This window comes from Cydia splendana, chromosome 3 (assembly GCF_910591565.1).
Source record: "Cydia splendana chromosome 3, ilCydSple1.2, whole genome shotgun sequence".
Lineage (NCBI taxonomy): Eukaryota > Metazoa > Arthropoda > Insecta > Lepidoptera > Tortricidae > Cydia > Cydia splendana.
The window spans coordinates 28463878-28480785 of NC_085962.1; the positions used below are offsets into that span (position 1 = coordinate 28463878).

Below are 16908 nucleotides of genomic sequence, written 5' to 3' on the forward strand. Positions count from 1 at the left end.
TGTGGATCCAGCATTTGCCGCTTATTTGGTTCTTCTATTGCACGCAAGATGTCAGTACTAGAGAGGATTTCAAAATACATACTTAAGTTGTTTAGTGCGACTTGATTATATACGAAAATATAAGAATAATATCAGTCATTATTAACGAAATGCAATAATTTTATATTTCAGGCACGCGAAGTGATGTAAATAGTTTGAAAAGTAACTAGATGAGTGACATTTTCTAGTTCCAGCTTACGCCGCAGTGCATGATTAAAATAATTAATAATAATTTCATATAAGAAATTAATGCTAAAGTGAACACCTTCCAAATAAGATATTTAATATGTATAACAATAGTAAAAATGCCCATTCTGCTACAAAAGCTCCATCTAGTGTCAGGTAGAATAATCAAAGCGGCATTTACCACAATGAATTAATTAATAAACTAGTTTTATCTCCGCCCCTGCAAGCATTTAAGTGCAAGTCTACTTTTCTAAAAATACCTTATAAAAATGGCTTTTAATTGTTATATATGGCTTGTGTATACAAGCAAGCTTAAGTGTTTAATTACAGTTTTTTTAATTCAAGCATATGTTTTATCAATTAATTCCAGCCCTTTACGTACTTAAACGTAGGTATTGGTATACAGAAGTGTAGCATTTTTCATGTTCTTTCATATAAAACACCTAAAATTAGCTACATAACAAGTATATTGTAAAAAACCGGTTTGTATGCGTCACTCTTTTTTTTTAATAGCTCAGTCCCTGCACGTTATCCAAAGTTGGTGTCATACAATAACATAATGCTATGTGTAAGCCCTTTCAAACGAGATATGTCTCAACAGTATACATCCATGGGACAAATTGGCCATTCTCCTTTTGAATTAAAAAAAGAATTCATCTAATAGCCAATAAACTACTGATTACGAGAAATATAAAAAAATGCCAAAATTTTCCAAAAAAAAAGGATTTGAAGTCACAATTTTTTTGTAATTTTCCCAAGACTTTGTAACATTTTAAGGCATTACTTAAAAAAAAAGTATGACACTTAGCGTACAAAATACAGAAATGAGTTCCTTAGTTCCCCAGCTTCCCAAAAAAGTACGAATGTTGACATTTTCTCTTAAACTTTTTAAAATAATAATAATAATAGCAGAGCAGGCGGAAGATTTGATCTAGCGTACGTGACCATTAATCGGTTGTTTATGTCACTTTATTATCTCCATGGGCTTTATTTGGCCCTTAATCGGTTCGTTTATGTCATTTTAGTATTTTCTTGGGCTTTATTTGTCTTCTTTACCTTATCTTATCTTATTTTCTTGGGGTAGGGGTCACATCCTTGCCTTCGGTGACACAAACTAACTAATTAAGGGTCATTACGGTAATTAGTTTCTACGTAAGCATTTTTTATCTTCGGTACCTTATCTTATCTTATTTTCAAGGGGTAGGGGTGCTTTCCATGGAATTTTTGGAAAGCTGAGGAACTGAGGAACTCATTTCTGTATTTTGTACGCAGTGCCATACTTTTTTTTTTAAATAATGCCTTAAAATGTTACAAAGTCTTGGGAAAATTACAAAAAAATTGTGACTTCAAATCCTTTTTTTGGAAAATTTTCGAAAGTTTTGGCATTTTTTTTTATTTTACGTAATCAGTAGTTTATTGGCTATTAGATGGATGCTTTTTTTAATTCCAAATTTGAGTAGTTTTTTCACTATCACCACTTTTTAGTCGAAAGGCGGGTTTTTTAAACAAAAAAAAAAACTCAAATAACTTGAAAACCAATGAGTTTTGACCCCTGGTTTACTGGACTTAAATCATTGCAAATGACCCATAGAATAACCCCTTTCAAGGAATACGGCGAATTTCCAATCACCCTGTATATTATTACGATACCTTTTGGTTCAATTGGCGTAAAGGACAAAATGCTACTTTTCAGGAGACGCAAAAAACTGCATTTTTAAAAAATGTTTATAATATATTTTTGCTGTTTATCGAGCTATGTTTTTGATGTGTATTGGAAAAGTACTCAATATGTTAGTGTCTTTAACCTGAATTAGCAATCATATCTATAAATTAAATACCAAAGAAGTTAATGTCCTTTAAAATTGGTCAAAAACACTATGAATGTCCTTTACGCCCATGAAATTTTTGATAATTTAGTGAATCTTGTTTATTAGGGGGTCGTAAGTGACGTTATCAGACTATTTTATACCAAATTCGGGGTGTATTAGTTACCAGTCACGGTCCACATGTTAACATTTTCTCAGCATAATTTACTGTTACGAAACTTATAAATGTATCAAACGGTAGTTGATTATGCCAGGTATATTCCGATTAGAGTTATAATTAATATTTAATTTGAAGAGCAAACATTACATTTTAGTAATAAAGGACCCATAAAACTATTTATTTATTAGGCATTCTAGACCTTTACGCCCATGAACAAAGCTAACTGCCGAAAAAACTCTTAGCGTAAATGCTTTCTAATTTAAGGGCAAACATTACAATGTAGTAATATAGGTCCCAGAAAACTATTTATTTGTTATTATACACCGCTACGTCTATGTTATTTGTTTTAAATTTAGAGTTTAGAAACTAATTCGTGGTAGTAAACGATACAAATATTAGAAAAGTCCTTTAAAACCTTGTTCGCTTCATATACTTATGGTAAAAATCATTTTAGGGCGGGTCATAAAGGGCAAGTAAAACAATATCAATAGTAAAATATGTCCTTTATGACCATATTGACCATACGAGACACGATATGAAAAATCGTCAAGACAAATGAAGGGCTTAAAGGACGACAAAAGACATGTAAGTCATTTACAACAATATTTATATTTAGCGGTAACCTTTACGATAATATCTATGAATTTCTAATTTATAACTGGTCATTTACGCCCATTGAGATAAGCTGTTTTTGCAAGCTCATAATGCAAAAATTGGGTCGTATAGGCAACTTTTTAAGAGATATCGAAATTTTCACTATACAGAACGAAAGCGCTTGGAATTCTGAACAAAACTGTATATGACTGTAAGGGACAAAATTGCGAAAATGCAGTTATACTCAGTATTTTTTTCTCTATCGAATAGTTTATTTAACGTCTCGATAATTTGAAAAAAATGTCCGTTAAGCCCTATGAAAAATCAATGCTTGAACACAATTTTCCAACGCATTTGGCCGTATCCGCCAATTCAAAAAAATGTTGTGAGACATTTTGGCGTAACTCCCAACATTGTGTACGATACGCCCTTTTGCATCGGAATTTTATTAAATATGTGGTAATTTTTAGTCCGTTACGCCTCTTTACAGTAGCTTTTTGAGTGCTAAATGTACGTTACGCCCCCAAGTAATGGATATTAGTTGCAAAAATGCAGTTATACGAGTGTTAGATAATTCAATGTAAGAGACACGCCTCCGTACTATGTATAATTTCGGGTTTATAATTGTTGCTTTTTTGTGTTTAAGTGGGATAACCTAGTTATACTTTCCTTGTAAATTTTTTTATTAAGTAGGTACTTGTATTACCTGCTCATGTGCTCATTGCTTTATTTATAGGGTTACTAAATTTTGACAATTTAAACTGAACTAGTGGGTGCTTTTTCATCAGTTTTATGAAAATAATAAAACATTACTATATTCATATGATAATTATGGCGTTTAATTAAGGTTAGACTCATAACTATTAGTTTTGTTTGTGACTGGGTCATTGGTTAATATTAAGTAAGACGTAATATTAATACTTTTTTGTTTAAACCCTAATTTACAGGATTAACCTTATGAAAGTTACTGTCTAGGTATAACGTTTGCATTTAAATCCATATAAGTACGTAAGTCTGGCCGTATGCCTTTTTCTACTCTAATGTAATGTCATAAATATGCGATCATATTCATTAAGTTTTACTGAATAGACATACGAAATTTCAAAACTACAATTGTACCTAATAGTATTTTAGTATGTAAAAGTAAAATTTATAATCCAATTAACATTACAAACAGAAATAACGCATAATACTTTCTATAGTAAAATTAATTTGTTACAAATTGTTGTATATCAATATACATAAATGGTAGGACAGCAGTGATTCTGTTGAAGTAACATAAACCAATAAAATAATACATTGTTTTTGTGGCTAAGAAAATGACCTTTTCGACGTTTAAGTATCCAAAATAACAAAAATGGGGAAAAACTTAACAGTGAATACATCTCTATAATTTTTCGGAAAAAAAATGTAAATTATAGTACTTAGAAGTATAATAGTGTTCCCTAAATGCAAGTTGCCAATATTGCAACGTAATTGTTGGATTTACGCCAAATGGTACTAAAACAGTTTAATTTTTAGTACGCCCTTTTTCTAATAAGATAAACAATAAAGAAGAGGCGTAAGGGACGCCCTTCTTAAAAACAGTCGTGTTTTTTGGCGTAACGGACATGCTATTTTCGTAAATAAGCATTGTATTATAAGTTCAGAAATCAGTTTAAAAGAGCTAAAAAGTTAGGAATAAGCCACATACAGGCATCAGTTAATTCAAACAAACAAAAAAGGACTGATTTTTTTCTCAAAACTAAACTGTTCTTTGGCTCTCCTGAAAAATCGCATTTTGTCAGTTAAATCGCCCTTTGAGCCTACGGCAGTGGATATAACTCATTTTCGCCAAAATGTCCTTTACGCCAATTGAACCCAAAGGTAATTATTATCCAAGAAGCTTGAACTATCAAAAGTGTTGGTAATTATTATTTAGGGTAAATTTATTCAAAACATCAGAATAAACAGGCAATTAATAACCTTAATACGTGTAATTATGAAGGGGGATCATTTGCCATCTCTCGATTCCCAACGACAATCCATTTTGCCACTTTTTGTATTCTTGTAATTTTGGAAGTAAACCAGCTTTAAACTCAGTCCAGTTATTATTTCACCACCTTTAAAACACCTGAGACCAGCGAAGATTTTACATGGTCATGGTCATGGGGGATCGGGGGGGGGGGGGGGCGTGGTCGTATGAAGGGGGTGGCCTATGTTCAGCAGTGGACGTCTTATGGCTGAGATGATGATGACGTGTAATTAATACTACCTATTATAAAAAAAGTTAAGAACAAAAAAAATACATTAAATAAATAAATAATGTGCATAATTTACGTTAAGTATGGAAAGGCTGGTTAACGCTATTTAAAATGAAAAAAAATTATTATATGTGTCGGAGCCTGACACCAGAAAGACGTATTGCAGCGTTATAGTTTATTATTTTAGACGCCTGTATAATATCGATTAGCAATGTTGAGCTACGTATTATTTGGTTGTAATGAAATAAATAAAGTTGCGTAGAGAGTAACGCCGTCTATTGGCGCATTGTTGAAATAAAGTTGCGTAGAGAGTAACGCCACCTATTGGCGTGTTGTTGAACTAAAATGACAGGTAGAAGGCTTTGGAACGTCAAGAGGTTTCTCTTGGGTGAGCGTAAGCACGAGTTGGCATTTTTGTTATGTTGGTAGACTGGTCGAGCAGGTTTGCCAACTTGACTTGGAGGCGGGAGCAGTGTGGCTCCGCCGCTGGTAGTTCTGCTTGATCGGACCGCGCTAGAGATCGAACGTTATCGTTAGCCAACCTCGTGCCTAACTCGCCACGTTCCTGAAGGCTTATACCTGAAGGATTATTCTGATAGCTTATAGAATCCGGCGTTCTTTAACCATTTAGATAAGTGTTTTATTTCAAGTGTTATTTTGATTTCTTATGTTTCATTAGAAGCTTACTTTTGTGAAATAAAGAAAGGATGTTTTATGTGTTGTTTTGAAAAGATTTGTCCCTTTGAGTTTGTTGCCGGTCCCATATAGGGCTAAAGCTTCTCATGTCAGAGGCGTAGGGTTGGAGCCGGCCTAGCTTGACTTGAATAAAGATTTGAACGGTTTCATGTGATCTTTTCATTCTCAATTTAACCAGTCAACATTCTAATAGCAATTAGTTCTTTTCATCATTTAGTTCTGAAATATAGTAGGCACTAGTATGGTTAACGAGTCCTAAGGTTTATTTCATGCACTGGTAGCATGGTAGCATACTAGTTTAGCTGTGAAGTAATACATCTAGGTACTACCCCCACGCGCCCACCGCCTTTAGGACCATCGGTCTCCGACATATATTTATATTAAAATTTATTAGTCCATATAATTAAGATATATTGAAGTTAGACTTGATTAGATATTAGATGTATAAATCAAAATATTAATAACATTAATATAAATTAAGTTCAAGAAGTAATATTTTTAGGCTACAAATATAATGATCACCAAAAAATACTTTGGTACCATAAATAAAAAAATCATGCTTACCAAAAAAAATTACTGAACACCAAAAAAATAAGGCCTAAAAATACAAAAGTACCACCGTTTTAATTACGACTGCCCTTCAAATTGTATTCAAATACCAAATATATTGAATGACCACCAAAAATCATTAATGATCACCAAATCTTGAAGACCAAATTAATGCGATATTTTCACCTAAATAAACCACTATGATTACCAAAAAATTTATGCATATTACCAAATAAAGTAAACTGATGCCAAAATTACTAGCCCCTCCCGCTCAACCCCCCGTACCCCGCACCGCATACCTACCTAACCTAACCTACTTTTCTAGTAGCATTTCGTTATGCTACTAGACAAGTAAGTTAAACTGCTATCAGTTAAGTGGGTTAGGTTAGGTTAGCACTGCGACCCTTACAGAAACGAAATGGTACTATAAAAGTAGTTTAGGTTAGGTTTGAACTGCGACCTTTACAGAAACGAAATGCTACTATAAAAGTAGGTTAGGTTAGGTTAAAACTGCGATCCTCACAGAACCGAAATGCTACTAGAAAAGTTGGGTTAGGTTAGGTTTCAACTGCGACCCATACAGAAACGAAATGCTACTAGAAAAGTGGGTTAGGTTAGGTTTTAACTGCGACCCATACAGAAACCAAATGCTACTAGAAATATGGGTTAGGTTAGGTTTGAACTGCGACCCTTACAGAACCAAACTGCTATCAGAAAAGTGGGTTAGGTTAGGTTTGAATTGCGACCCTTACAGAAACCAAATGCTACTAGAAAAATGGGTTAGGTTAGGTTTGAATTGCGACCCTTACAGAAAAGTAATGCTATTGGAAAAGTGGGTTAGGTTAGGTTTGAACTGCGACCCTTACAGAAAATAAATGCTACTGGAAAAGTGGGTTAGGTTAAGTTTGAAATACGACCCATACAGAAAATAAATGCTACTAGAAAAGTAGGTTAGGTTAGGTTTGAACTGCGACCCTTACAGAAAAGAAATGCTATCAGAAAAGTGGGTTAGGTTTGAATTGCGACCCTTACAGAAACCAAATGCTACTAGAAAAGTGGGTTAGGTTAGGTTTGAATTGCGACCCTGACAGAAACCAAATGCTACTAGAAAAATGGGTTAGGTTAGGTTTGAACTGCGACCCTTACAGAAAAGAAATGCTACTGGAAAAGTGGGTTATGTTAGGTTTGAACTGCGACCCTTACAGAAAAGAAATGCTACTAGAAAAGTGGGTACAAGGTTAGGTTTGAACTCGACCCATACAGAAAATAAATGCTACTAGAAAAGTAGGTTAGGTTAGGTTTGACCTGCGACCCTTACAGAAAAGAAATGCTACTAGAAAAGTGGGTTAGATTAGATTTGAACTGCGACCCTTACAGAAAGAAATGCTACTAGAAAAGTGGGTTAGGTTAGGTTTGAACTGCGACCCATACAGAAACGAAATGCTACTAGAAAAGTAGGTTAGGTTTGTACTGCGACCCTTACAGAAACGAAATGCTACTAGAAAAGTGGGTTAGGTTAGGTTGGAACTGCGACTGTTACAGAAATAAAATACTACTAGAAAAAGGTGACGAAGTGGATTAATTAATTTAATAGTATTATATTTTATATAAAAAATTTGCACAATTTTAATAAAAATGTGGTTACAATTTTGGAGGTCATTTACTATTTTTGGGTTTACAATGATTATTTTGGAGTAATTTGCTTTAATAGGATAGCAAGATTTAAAAATTAGGTTATAATTTTACATTAAAATGGAGTTCTAATTTTGGTGGTCATTTACTATTTTTGGCTTTACAATGATTATTTTTGTGTCATTTTCTTTAATAGGATAGCAAGATGTAAAAATTTGGTTATCATTTCACATTAAAATGGGGTTTAAAATTTGGTAATCATTTACAATTTTTGGGTTAATAATGATTAGTTTGGTGTAATTTCCTTTAAAAGGATAGTAAAATGTAATAAAATTGGTAATCATTTCACATTAAAATGGTGTTATAATTTTGGTGATCATTCATTATTTTAGGGTGGTAAAATATATTTTTTTGGTATTAAATTTTACTAAATCTGGTGATCAGTTAAATAGCAGCCGTATAATATTATACCATGCCCTTACCCGCCGCCACGCCAAGGTCGCGCCGTCATCAGTCGTCAGTCGCTTAGCGCAACGCATACAGTGCGCACGTACGTGACGTTTTCGGAAAAAAATAGTTGGGACAAATATCACTGTCCCACGACTTTTACCGTCAAATACTGTTTTAAAGTGTACTACATGTGTACAAAAATTGTAAAGTGATTTTGTGGTAAAAAAACTGAAGAAAGGGAGATGATTTTTGAGTGTCCCAATTGTCCCATGCACACTTTGGATCCAAATATTATATAATTATCTGCCTCCTTCTAGGCCCGAACGTGGTTGTTGTGTGATAAGATGGTATCAGCCAAAATCTATTTAAAATCTTATTTTTTAGCACCTAAAGTAAAAATATGCACAAAAGTTTAATTTATTGTTGTCCTTCAATATCGACGTAGTTGAAATTTCCACCAACGTCACGGAGTTTTTACCAACTTAGTAGCAAAAATCTACTAATATTATACGCATTTTTACATGATCGTAATATTATGATCCTATAATTACCCGGTGTTTATGTTTTACAATGCAATTGGGCTCGAAAAAAGCAAGGTGTAGGTTGTGCGCCACGCTGTGCAGAAATTTGTTTTCCACAACGAACTGAATTAAACTGAAGGTAAGGAGCCAATTATTCACTAAATATTTATGAATATCGTTAGATTATTATGTGTTGTATGATATCAAATAATTATAATTAAGAAAATTCAAACGATCTGGCCCCAATTTCACCACGGTGACAGGTGCGACAATTGTAAAATCACTGTTGCTGACGTCACAGGCATCCATGGGCTACGGTTACCACTTACCATCGGGCGGGCCGTATTCTTGTTTGCCACCATCATTGTATTTTTTTAAAAAACTTTATTATATCGGAAAAAAACAGATATTTCTTTTGCGAAGTTTCTGACAATTGTCAAGATTTAGAAGAATTGTAGGTAATTCTTGACAGGTAATGAGGTATATGTCGGAATTTCGTGACAATTGTAGTGTTTCTTGTGACAATTGTCATAAACTTAGCAAGAGAAATATCTGTTTATTTCCGATATAATAAAGTTTTTTTTAATAAAACAATGATGGTGGCAAACAGGAATACGGCCCGCCCGATGCTAAGCGGTAACCGTAGCCCATGGATGCCTGTGACGTCAGCAACAGTGATGTTTTACAATTGTCGCACCTGTCACCGTGGTGAAATTGGAGCCAGACCACTATTTCGCTTTATTAACCAACCGGCATGCCTACGTCACATCCAAAACGTTACGTGATGTATTAGTGGAACAAAAAAACGTGACGTATGGAATGAAAATGCACGGTTTACATGCCGTCATTTTAAGTTGCCAAAATAATTATAGTAGGTAGAGTGATATTAAAAAGACAAAAATAATTTTATTCTAGCTATATTCTTCTAACTACTCGACCTACTAGTAACTACTTAGCACCAGTGGCGGCTCGACCTAAGAAGCGCTGGCAGGCGCAGGTTATGCTTTCGACTGCAGCAGTATTGCACCACGACAATACTGCTGACTGCAAATGCCAAAAATCTGGGCAGCAACATCTATTTTGATTTTGTAGCAGTAATGCAGTCGGCAGTATTGTCGTGCTGCAATACTGCTGCAGTCGAAAACATAATTACTGCAGGAAATTTCAAAATCTTGTTAAACTATAAGTAACAATAGGTATTAATTACTAAATTATTTAATTTAGTACAAAATTAAGTAGGTACTAAATTAAGTAGCTAAAATCCGCACATGTAAACCCTTCATGTAGTTTCTAAACTTGATATTATGGTCCATAACGTCACTTTGTCCTACTGTGGCTGTGATTGATTTTATTAGAATTTATATTAATTATTAGGATAATTGATACTGATTTCGATCTCATTTGCAAGAATAATATATGATAATTATTAAAAACAACTTTTTATAATACCTTTACCTCACGTTTTTTAAAACAAAATGATTGCAAAGCAACGATTAAAACGAAAAATGTAACGTATTGGAAAGACTTCTTTAAATAACTTTATTGTAATACTTAGTATTGCAGTTGTTATTCGTTTTTAGAAGATTACTATTGTTTTGTATTTCAATAAATAAAAACTGGTTCACTTAAAACTCTCCAATCTTCACTTAAAACCTGCCTAAAACTTGTAACGTAATGGATCGTCACATTGGCTGTCATTCAGGTTAAAGTGATTTATTAAGAATATTAATAATGTATATAGAAAGAAAGTAACATTTTCATAAAATATCTAAATAGTAGATTTAATTCAACCCATTTTTAGTCAAAAAAAAATTTTTTTTTGGTGTGTGGAATTCCATTACGTTACGGACTCTAATTCTAAAACCGCCCTATTTGTTTATTTTTTCAATTCTATTACGCGAAATTTTAATGCATATACTGTTATTATATTTAATTATAGTATTACGTATATTTTACATATCACACCTAAGCCTCTACCATCAGTTGGCAGAGTATTTTTCACTTACTTTCAGTGAGTAAACGTTCCGTGTGTCACGTTTTACGTTTCTTTACAGTCTTATGTGCCTAACTTCACTCCACTCCAAACGATACTGTCCCTTTCTAAGTATACTAAAAAAAAGAGCAAGAATTATTATTTAATTAGTACGAGTAAACGGTAAATTACCTATCGAAATCTGAACTAAGTAAATGGAGGTTAGAGGTAAGGAGAATCCTTTATGACTTTATGGGAAAACTCATTTATGGGAGAATATTTGCAAAAGCTGGGCACGCTGTCAGCTATTGTAATTGTTCTAAATCTCTCCAGAGTAGCGAAAGAAAGAAAACCCATAAACCAAGTTTTTCATTGTGTCAATACCGTACTAGAATCATGGAGAATGGAAAATATTTAGAAGTGGAAAAACGTTTTCTCTTTTTGTATGGACGATTACGTAGTATACTTCCCTCATAAGATTTTTGAATGACACTTTTTCAATTAATTAATTACATAGAAATCTCTATTTCTTACCTCTACCCTCCACATAGAGCATTTAGAAAGGAGATGTCATCGCTGTCATTTTCTTTACGAAACGGTCCGCCGATTTTTGCGGGGGAGGGGACGTCAAATTGTGCAAGTTTTTCAGCAGAGGGGTTTGTCACTTTGTTACGGACTCAACCTTCATTCTAAAATGGTTAAAGATTTGACGTTGCCATAGTTACGAAAATAATAAACACATCAATGTTAGTAAACAATGTGCAGAGGGGGAACGCGGCCAACGTCCTGGGAACAATGCCCCAGGCTAATTTAGGGCTAGATTTATGATTCATTTATTTTGTTATTTAATCTCTGTTTTATTAATAAAAATACAATGAAAGTTTTTTGTTTCAAAAAAAAAACAATGTATAAAATTAAATATATTGTAAGTATTCAAGAAAAAAATTGCAAAATATGATAATTAGGTATAAACATCATTAATAATCGAGTTAAAATTATAACTTTGCGTGTTAAAAAATAGGAAGCAAAGTATATGGCGCGATTATACAGGCTACTTTTGGCTACATATTACCTATGATGAAAATAGTACACACATGAGAAGAAATCTTAAAATATTAAAATAGGTGTGTATTATATTATGGTCCGCTTCCGTCCGCATGATGACAGCGGCCGTCTCCTACTGCTAAGTAACATTATCTAATAGAGTATGCGGAAAGAGAAGAGTCGTGAAATGTAGGGGAGCCCATACATTATACCTACGACTCTTCTCTTCCGCACAGACCCTACGTATGACCTTAATAGCGATCTTAATTTTATAGTAAATGATCTCGAGTATACTTTCAGTGCCAAGCGCCCCATTTCCAATACAAAATGAACCCACGCAGCGGGTTTTTGGCAGTAAATGTGTTTAAACCTTATTTAAATTTTCAGATTCTGAACCACCAGTAAACGTTTTTGAATAAAGTTTTATATTTCCGGTTACCAAATTGACATGAAAAACGATTACCTACCAAACACAAGAACTTGAACATCGGAAAATAAAGTATACTTTGTAAAAAAAAAAAAAAACTCACAGAACATTTGTATATATGTTTTATTTTATTTAAGATAATAATACTTAACAAAATACGTAAATTCTTGAGTAAATATTATAATAGGTCTTGCGGTATGTTCTTACTATGTGTTATGTGCACCCAGCAACAAAAACAGCAACATGTCTATGTACCGCTCCTTGTATTGAGCCTTAATTCTTATTATGTAACTTCTACATGCATACGAACGACGGACGATCTTCTTGCATGCATGTATAGCTCTGGATGCCATCCGGGTTTTCATGGAAATGATGTTTTCAATCAATAGGTAATTGCCTAAAAGCGAAAACTACTCGTAAGCAAAGTGATCTTCGCAAATGTACATAACTAAACAGTAATAGAAATAGTATAATATGATGTCAAGTATAACTCATTACCTTTGTACTAAATCAGCCTTTTTTACACAATACCACCTGGTATTGTGTATTAATATTTTATTTTTCATTCAATATATTTAAATGCTGCATGTATAAGTAGCGTTGTTGTAACACTGGCATTATATTAAACTCAACCAAACAATTGAAAACTATGACATACCAATGTCATTTCGAGAATCGTTAACCCTATATTTGTACTTGCGTTTCGTGGCAAATATATGAACTCATACTAAACACAAATCAATATGTAATCACTGTAATCAGGCCCTGGGTATGTGCTCGTAAGGGCCTTATTAAACCTAGGCATTATATAATTTCAATAAAATGTACACATATTAGTGAAATTGTATAATCGAACGAGCGAGCGAAGCGAAGTTCTTACATTCGACTTGGATCACGCGGCTGGCTAGCGGCACGTCCCGGCATTTCGATGTTTTTAAGCTGTCAGAAAATAGTTTGATACTCAAGAACTTAAGTAAATTTTGTTCTAATTTAAATGAAATTGGGTAAACGTGTAGTTGAGGGCATTATATTTTAGTGATTAAATTATGAGCAGGCTAGATTAAGGGATTATTGAGGTAGAAGAGCTCAGAAGGCCAAAAAGCTGTTTGTGAGAGGCCTAGCTATTCTGGTCATTTTATTTGCACAACCTCCTGCGTGTAATTGTGTTTCGTGGTCAATTGTGTGTTACTCCAGCCGTGTATGATAGGTAATTTATTTACATCAACAGTCAAGTTAAAAGTATCTAATCTGTTTTCGTGTATTAATAAATATCCTGAAAGTTTTTTACGTTCGCAACATACTTAGACGCTATTCATGGCTCCCCCCCTTATATTGACGTTGATATTTCTGGTTAAGAATTACAGATGGCACTTCAAAATGGATGCAAAGTTCCACGAGAGGGCTCTCTTTGTCCTATATATTATACATACTACTCTTTGCTTAAATCTATCAGTCAAGGGCTCCACAGACCTTGCAATAAATCCAGGCGATTTTTGATCCATTGCAGCCTAGTGCGACATGAAATAGTAGAAATTTAATAAAATGGAACTCAAAAATGTCCATACTAAATTGTTGCCATGTGTATTTGTGTAAGCATTTTACGTCAAAAATGTGACAGTTACGTAGAAAGTGGTGCCCTCATTTATTTTCTACTATTTCATGAGTCATGACGCACTATACGATACTTAAGTAGGTGCAACAAAGTCAATCGCTCTATTATTTTTGGTTAACTGCGAGTTCTCAGTTCGGGGCGAACTACTAGTTATTTAAATTATTGATGAAATTTTGCCTTTATTAATTTCTTTAGCGGCTGAGTAGAGGTCTAAAACTATAATCTACATAAAAAACTGCAACCTTATGTTTGCTTGTTTTTACTTGTTCCCATACAACGACGCCCCACCCATATTTATATAACTGTAAAAAGCCCTTTTTAGGTTCTGTACGTCAAACGGAAAAAGCGGCCAAGTGCGAGTCGGACTCGCCCATGAAGGGTTCCGTACCAGCAAGTGTGATGGTTCTTCTAGTATGGTTACTCTACTATTAATAATACAACAATGGAGGTACTTGCAGTTACTCTGATCTGACCAATCCTTCACGATGTGTCCTCTTTGACTGCCTCGACCCAAGTGAACGAACTGCACGAGCCTGTCCAACTAGCTCCGTGTCCCCACTACCTACCGTGTTGCCAGTAGTGTAATGTTATTTTCCCAACCACCCCTGTATTAATCGGGGTAACGCAATAATGTTGCCACATAAAAAATATTATTCAACTGCTATCTTAAATGTAAATATAAATAAATCATGACACAAGTAACATGATAAAATTGCGGTTTACGATTTATGAGGTATTAAAAAAAAAACCGGCCAAGTGCGAGTTGGACTCGCGCACGAAGGGTTCCGTACCATTATCTATAAACACGGCAAAAAAATCACGTTTGTTGTGGGAGCCCCCTTAAATATTTATTTTATTCTGTTTTTTAGTATTTGTTGTTATAGCGGCAACAAAAATACATCATCTGTGAACATTTCAACTGTCTAATAGCTATCACGGTTCGTAAGATACAGCCTGGTGACAGACGGACGGACGAACGAACAGCGGAGTCTTAGTAATAGGGTCCTGTTTTACCCTTTGGGTACGGAACCCTAAAAATGATATTAGAAACCTCAATATCATTTTTGAAGACCTATCCATAGATACCCCACACGTATGGGTTTAATGAAAAAAATTTTTTTGAGTGTCAGTTCTAAGTATGGGGAACCCCCAAAATGTATTGTTTTTTTTTTCTATTTTTGTGTGAAAATCTTAATGCGGTTCACAGAATACATCTACTTACCAAGTTTCCACAGTATAAGTTCATATAATTTCGGAAAAGAGTGGCTGTGACATACGGACGGACAGACAGACAGACAGACATGACGAATCTATAAGGGTTCCGTTTTTTGCCATTTGGCTACGGAACCCTAAAAACGGAACCCTCTGTGTCTGTCTGTCCGACCAATCCCCCCCCCCCTTTATCTCCGAAACTGGGTCTACAATTTTGAAAAAAATACACAAAGTAGTTTTTTACATATAGATGACAGGAAAACCTATTAGAAATGTGCAGTCAAGCGTGAGTCGGACTTAATTTCTTAGTTTCTGATCCGACCCCCACGGGTTTTTTAAAGAAATTTCATTCTCGTTCCATGTAAAAAAATACATTGTTAAAATGTTCCCGAGTTATTTCCCCCGACCGGCAATATTTGGTGTTCGTTTGGTGTACAGACCTACTATTTATATAATCGCACTTATCGATTATTCTCAGTTAGTAGACATCTCGTTCACGTTACGCTGCGCTGGATACCATCCGCCCGTGCTCGCTCGATGATAATTATTCTCCTCCAGCTTATTGCAGGTAGGTACCCACATAACATTGCATAAATATTACAATTAAGTACTTTGTTTATACGTTGACATTCTTTACTATTGGTATATCGTGTAAATATTCGATAAGTCAAAGATTTTGTATTACTTTATAGTAGGTAATATACTAGTATAATATTCTAGAAGGTAAAGTCAATCTGAAGAAATAGTAGTTTATGTGACTGCTACATAATGAAAGGCATTAAAATACGAGTGTGGGTTTATGAAACGAATGAAATGAGTTTCATAATAGTATCACACGAGTGTTTTAATGCCTAATTATGTAGAGTTACATACACTGCTTTATCTACACACATATTATAAATAACTTTCTATGATATATTCACTAACCTCATATTACAGCCGACATTGGGGCACTTTGCTCTCTGGCGGAACTCGCGGATAAGAGCTGGCGTCTCCGAAATATCTTTATCGCACATTTCACACGAAACTTTTGTTATAGTTACTTTGAAAACAACAAAACAAATTATTTTTTACTTAGAAACGAATTAAAAGATAAACTGTACGTCAAATGGCGGCAAATGAAAACTTTTTCACGCACGTCACGCATCCGTAGTTTTTTTTTAATTCAAAGACAAACTAGAGTCGGGGTCGATTACCATATCGTCCGATACCAACTTACATGCGAGATTTGTCAATATTGTATGCAATTGTCATTTGATTTCGAATAAAACGTCATCTCGACTGATATTAGAATAGGGGTCAAATCAATTTGCTTTTTTTTTCAGAGATGTTCGAAATTTGACATTACCAAATCCATGGTATAATAATATACTCCGCCTGGTACTCCATTCCGAGATTCGCGTATGACCTAACTGACACGCGCCTACGTCATCATGCTGTTTACAGGTTCTCAAACTTTGAAATGTGGGAGAATTTTAACCAACGGTGAAAATTATTTTAACGGCATTAATTTTAAGTTATTCATGTAGAAACATAGTAAAATAAAACAAATCTAATGTATTAAATTAAACTTTATTTATCTATACAAGACAAACGTTTAAAAAACTAATTCTCAGTTACACATTAATTACCAAGCTTACGACGTGAAAAGTTTGGAAAACACTGCGACTGCTGACACTGAGCGAGAAGGAAATAACAATTAACACGCGTTCGACAAGGATGACGGTCAGGGCATGAAGTTATCT

At 34.2% G+C, this 16908-nt stretch overlaps 1 long non-coding RNA gene across 1 annotated transcript in view; it reads right to left on the minus strand.

The window, feature by feature from the left end:
• Positions 1-15221, minus strand: part of LOC134789395 (uncharacterized) — a 300949-nt gene extending 285728 nt beyond the window's left edge. Inside the window, exon 1 of the long non-coding RNA XR_010144041.1 lies at positions 14982-15221. This is a non-coding gene — a long non-coding RNA (uncharacterized LOC134789395). The remainder of the gene's footprint in view (positions 1-14981) is intronic.
• Positions 15222-16908: the final 1687 nt, after the last annotated feature.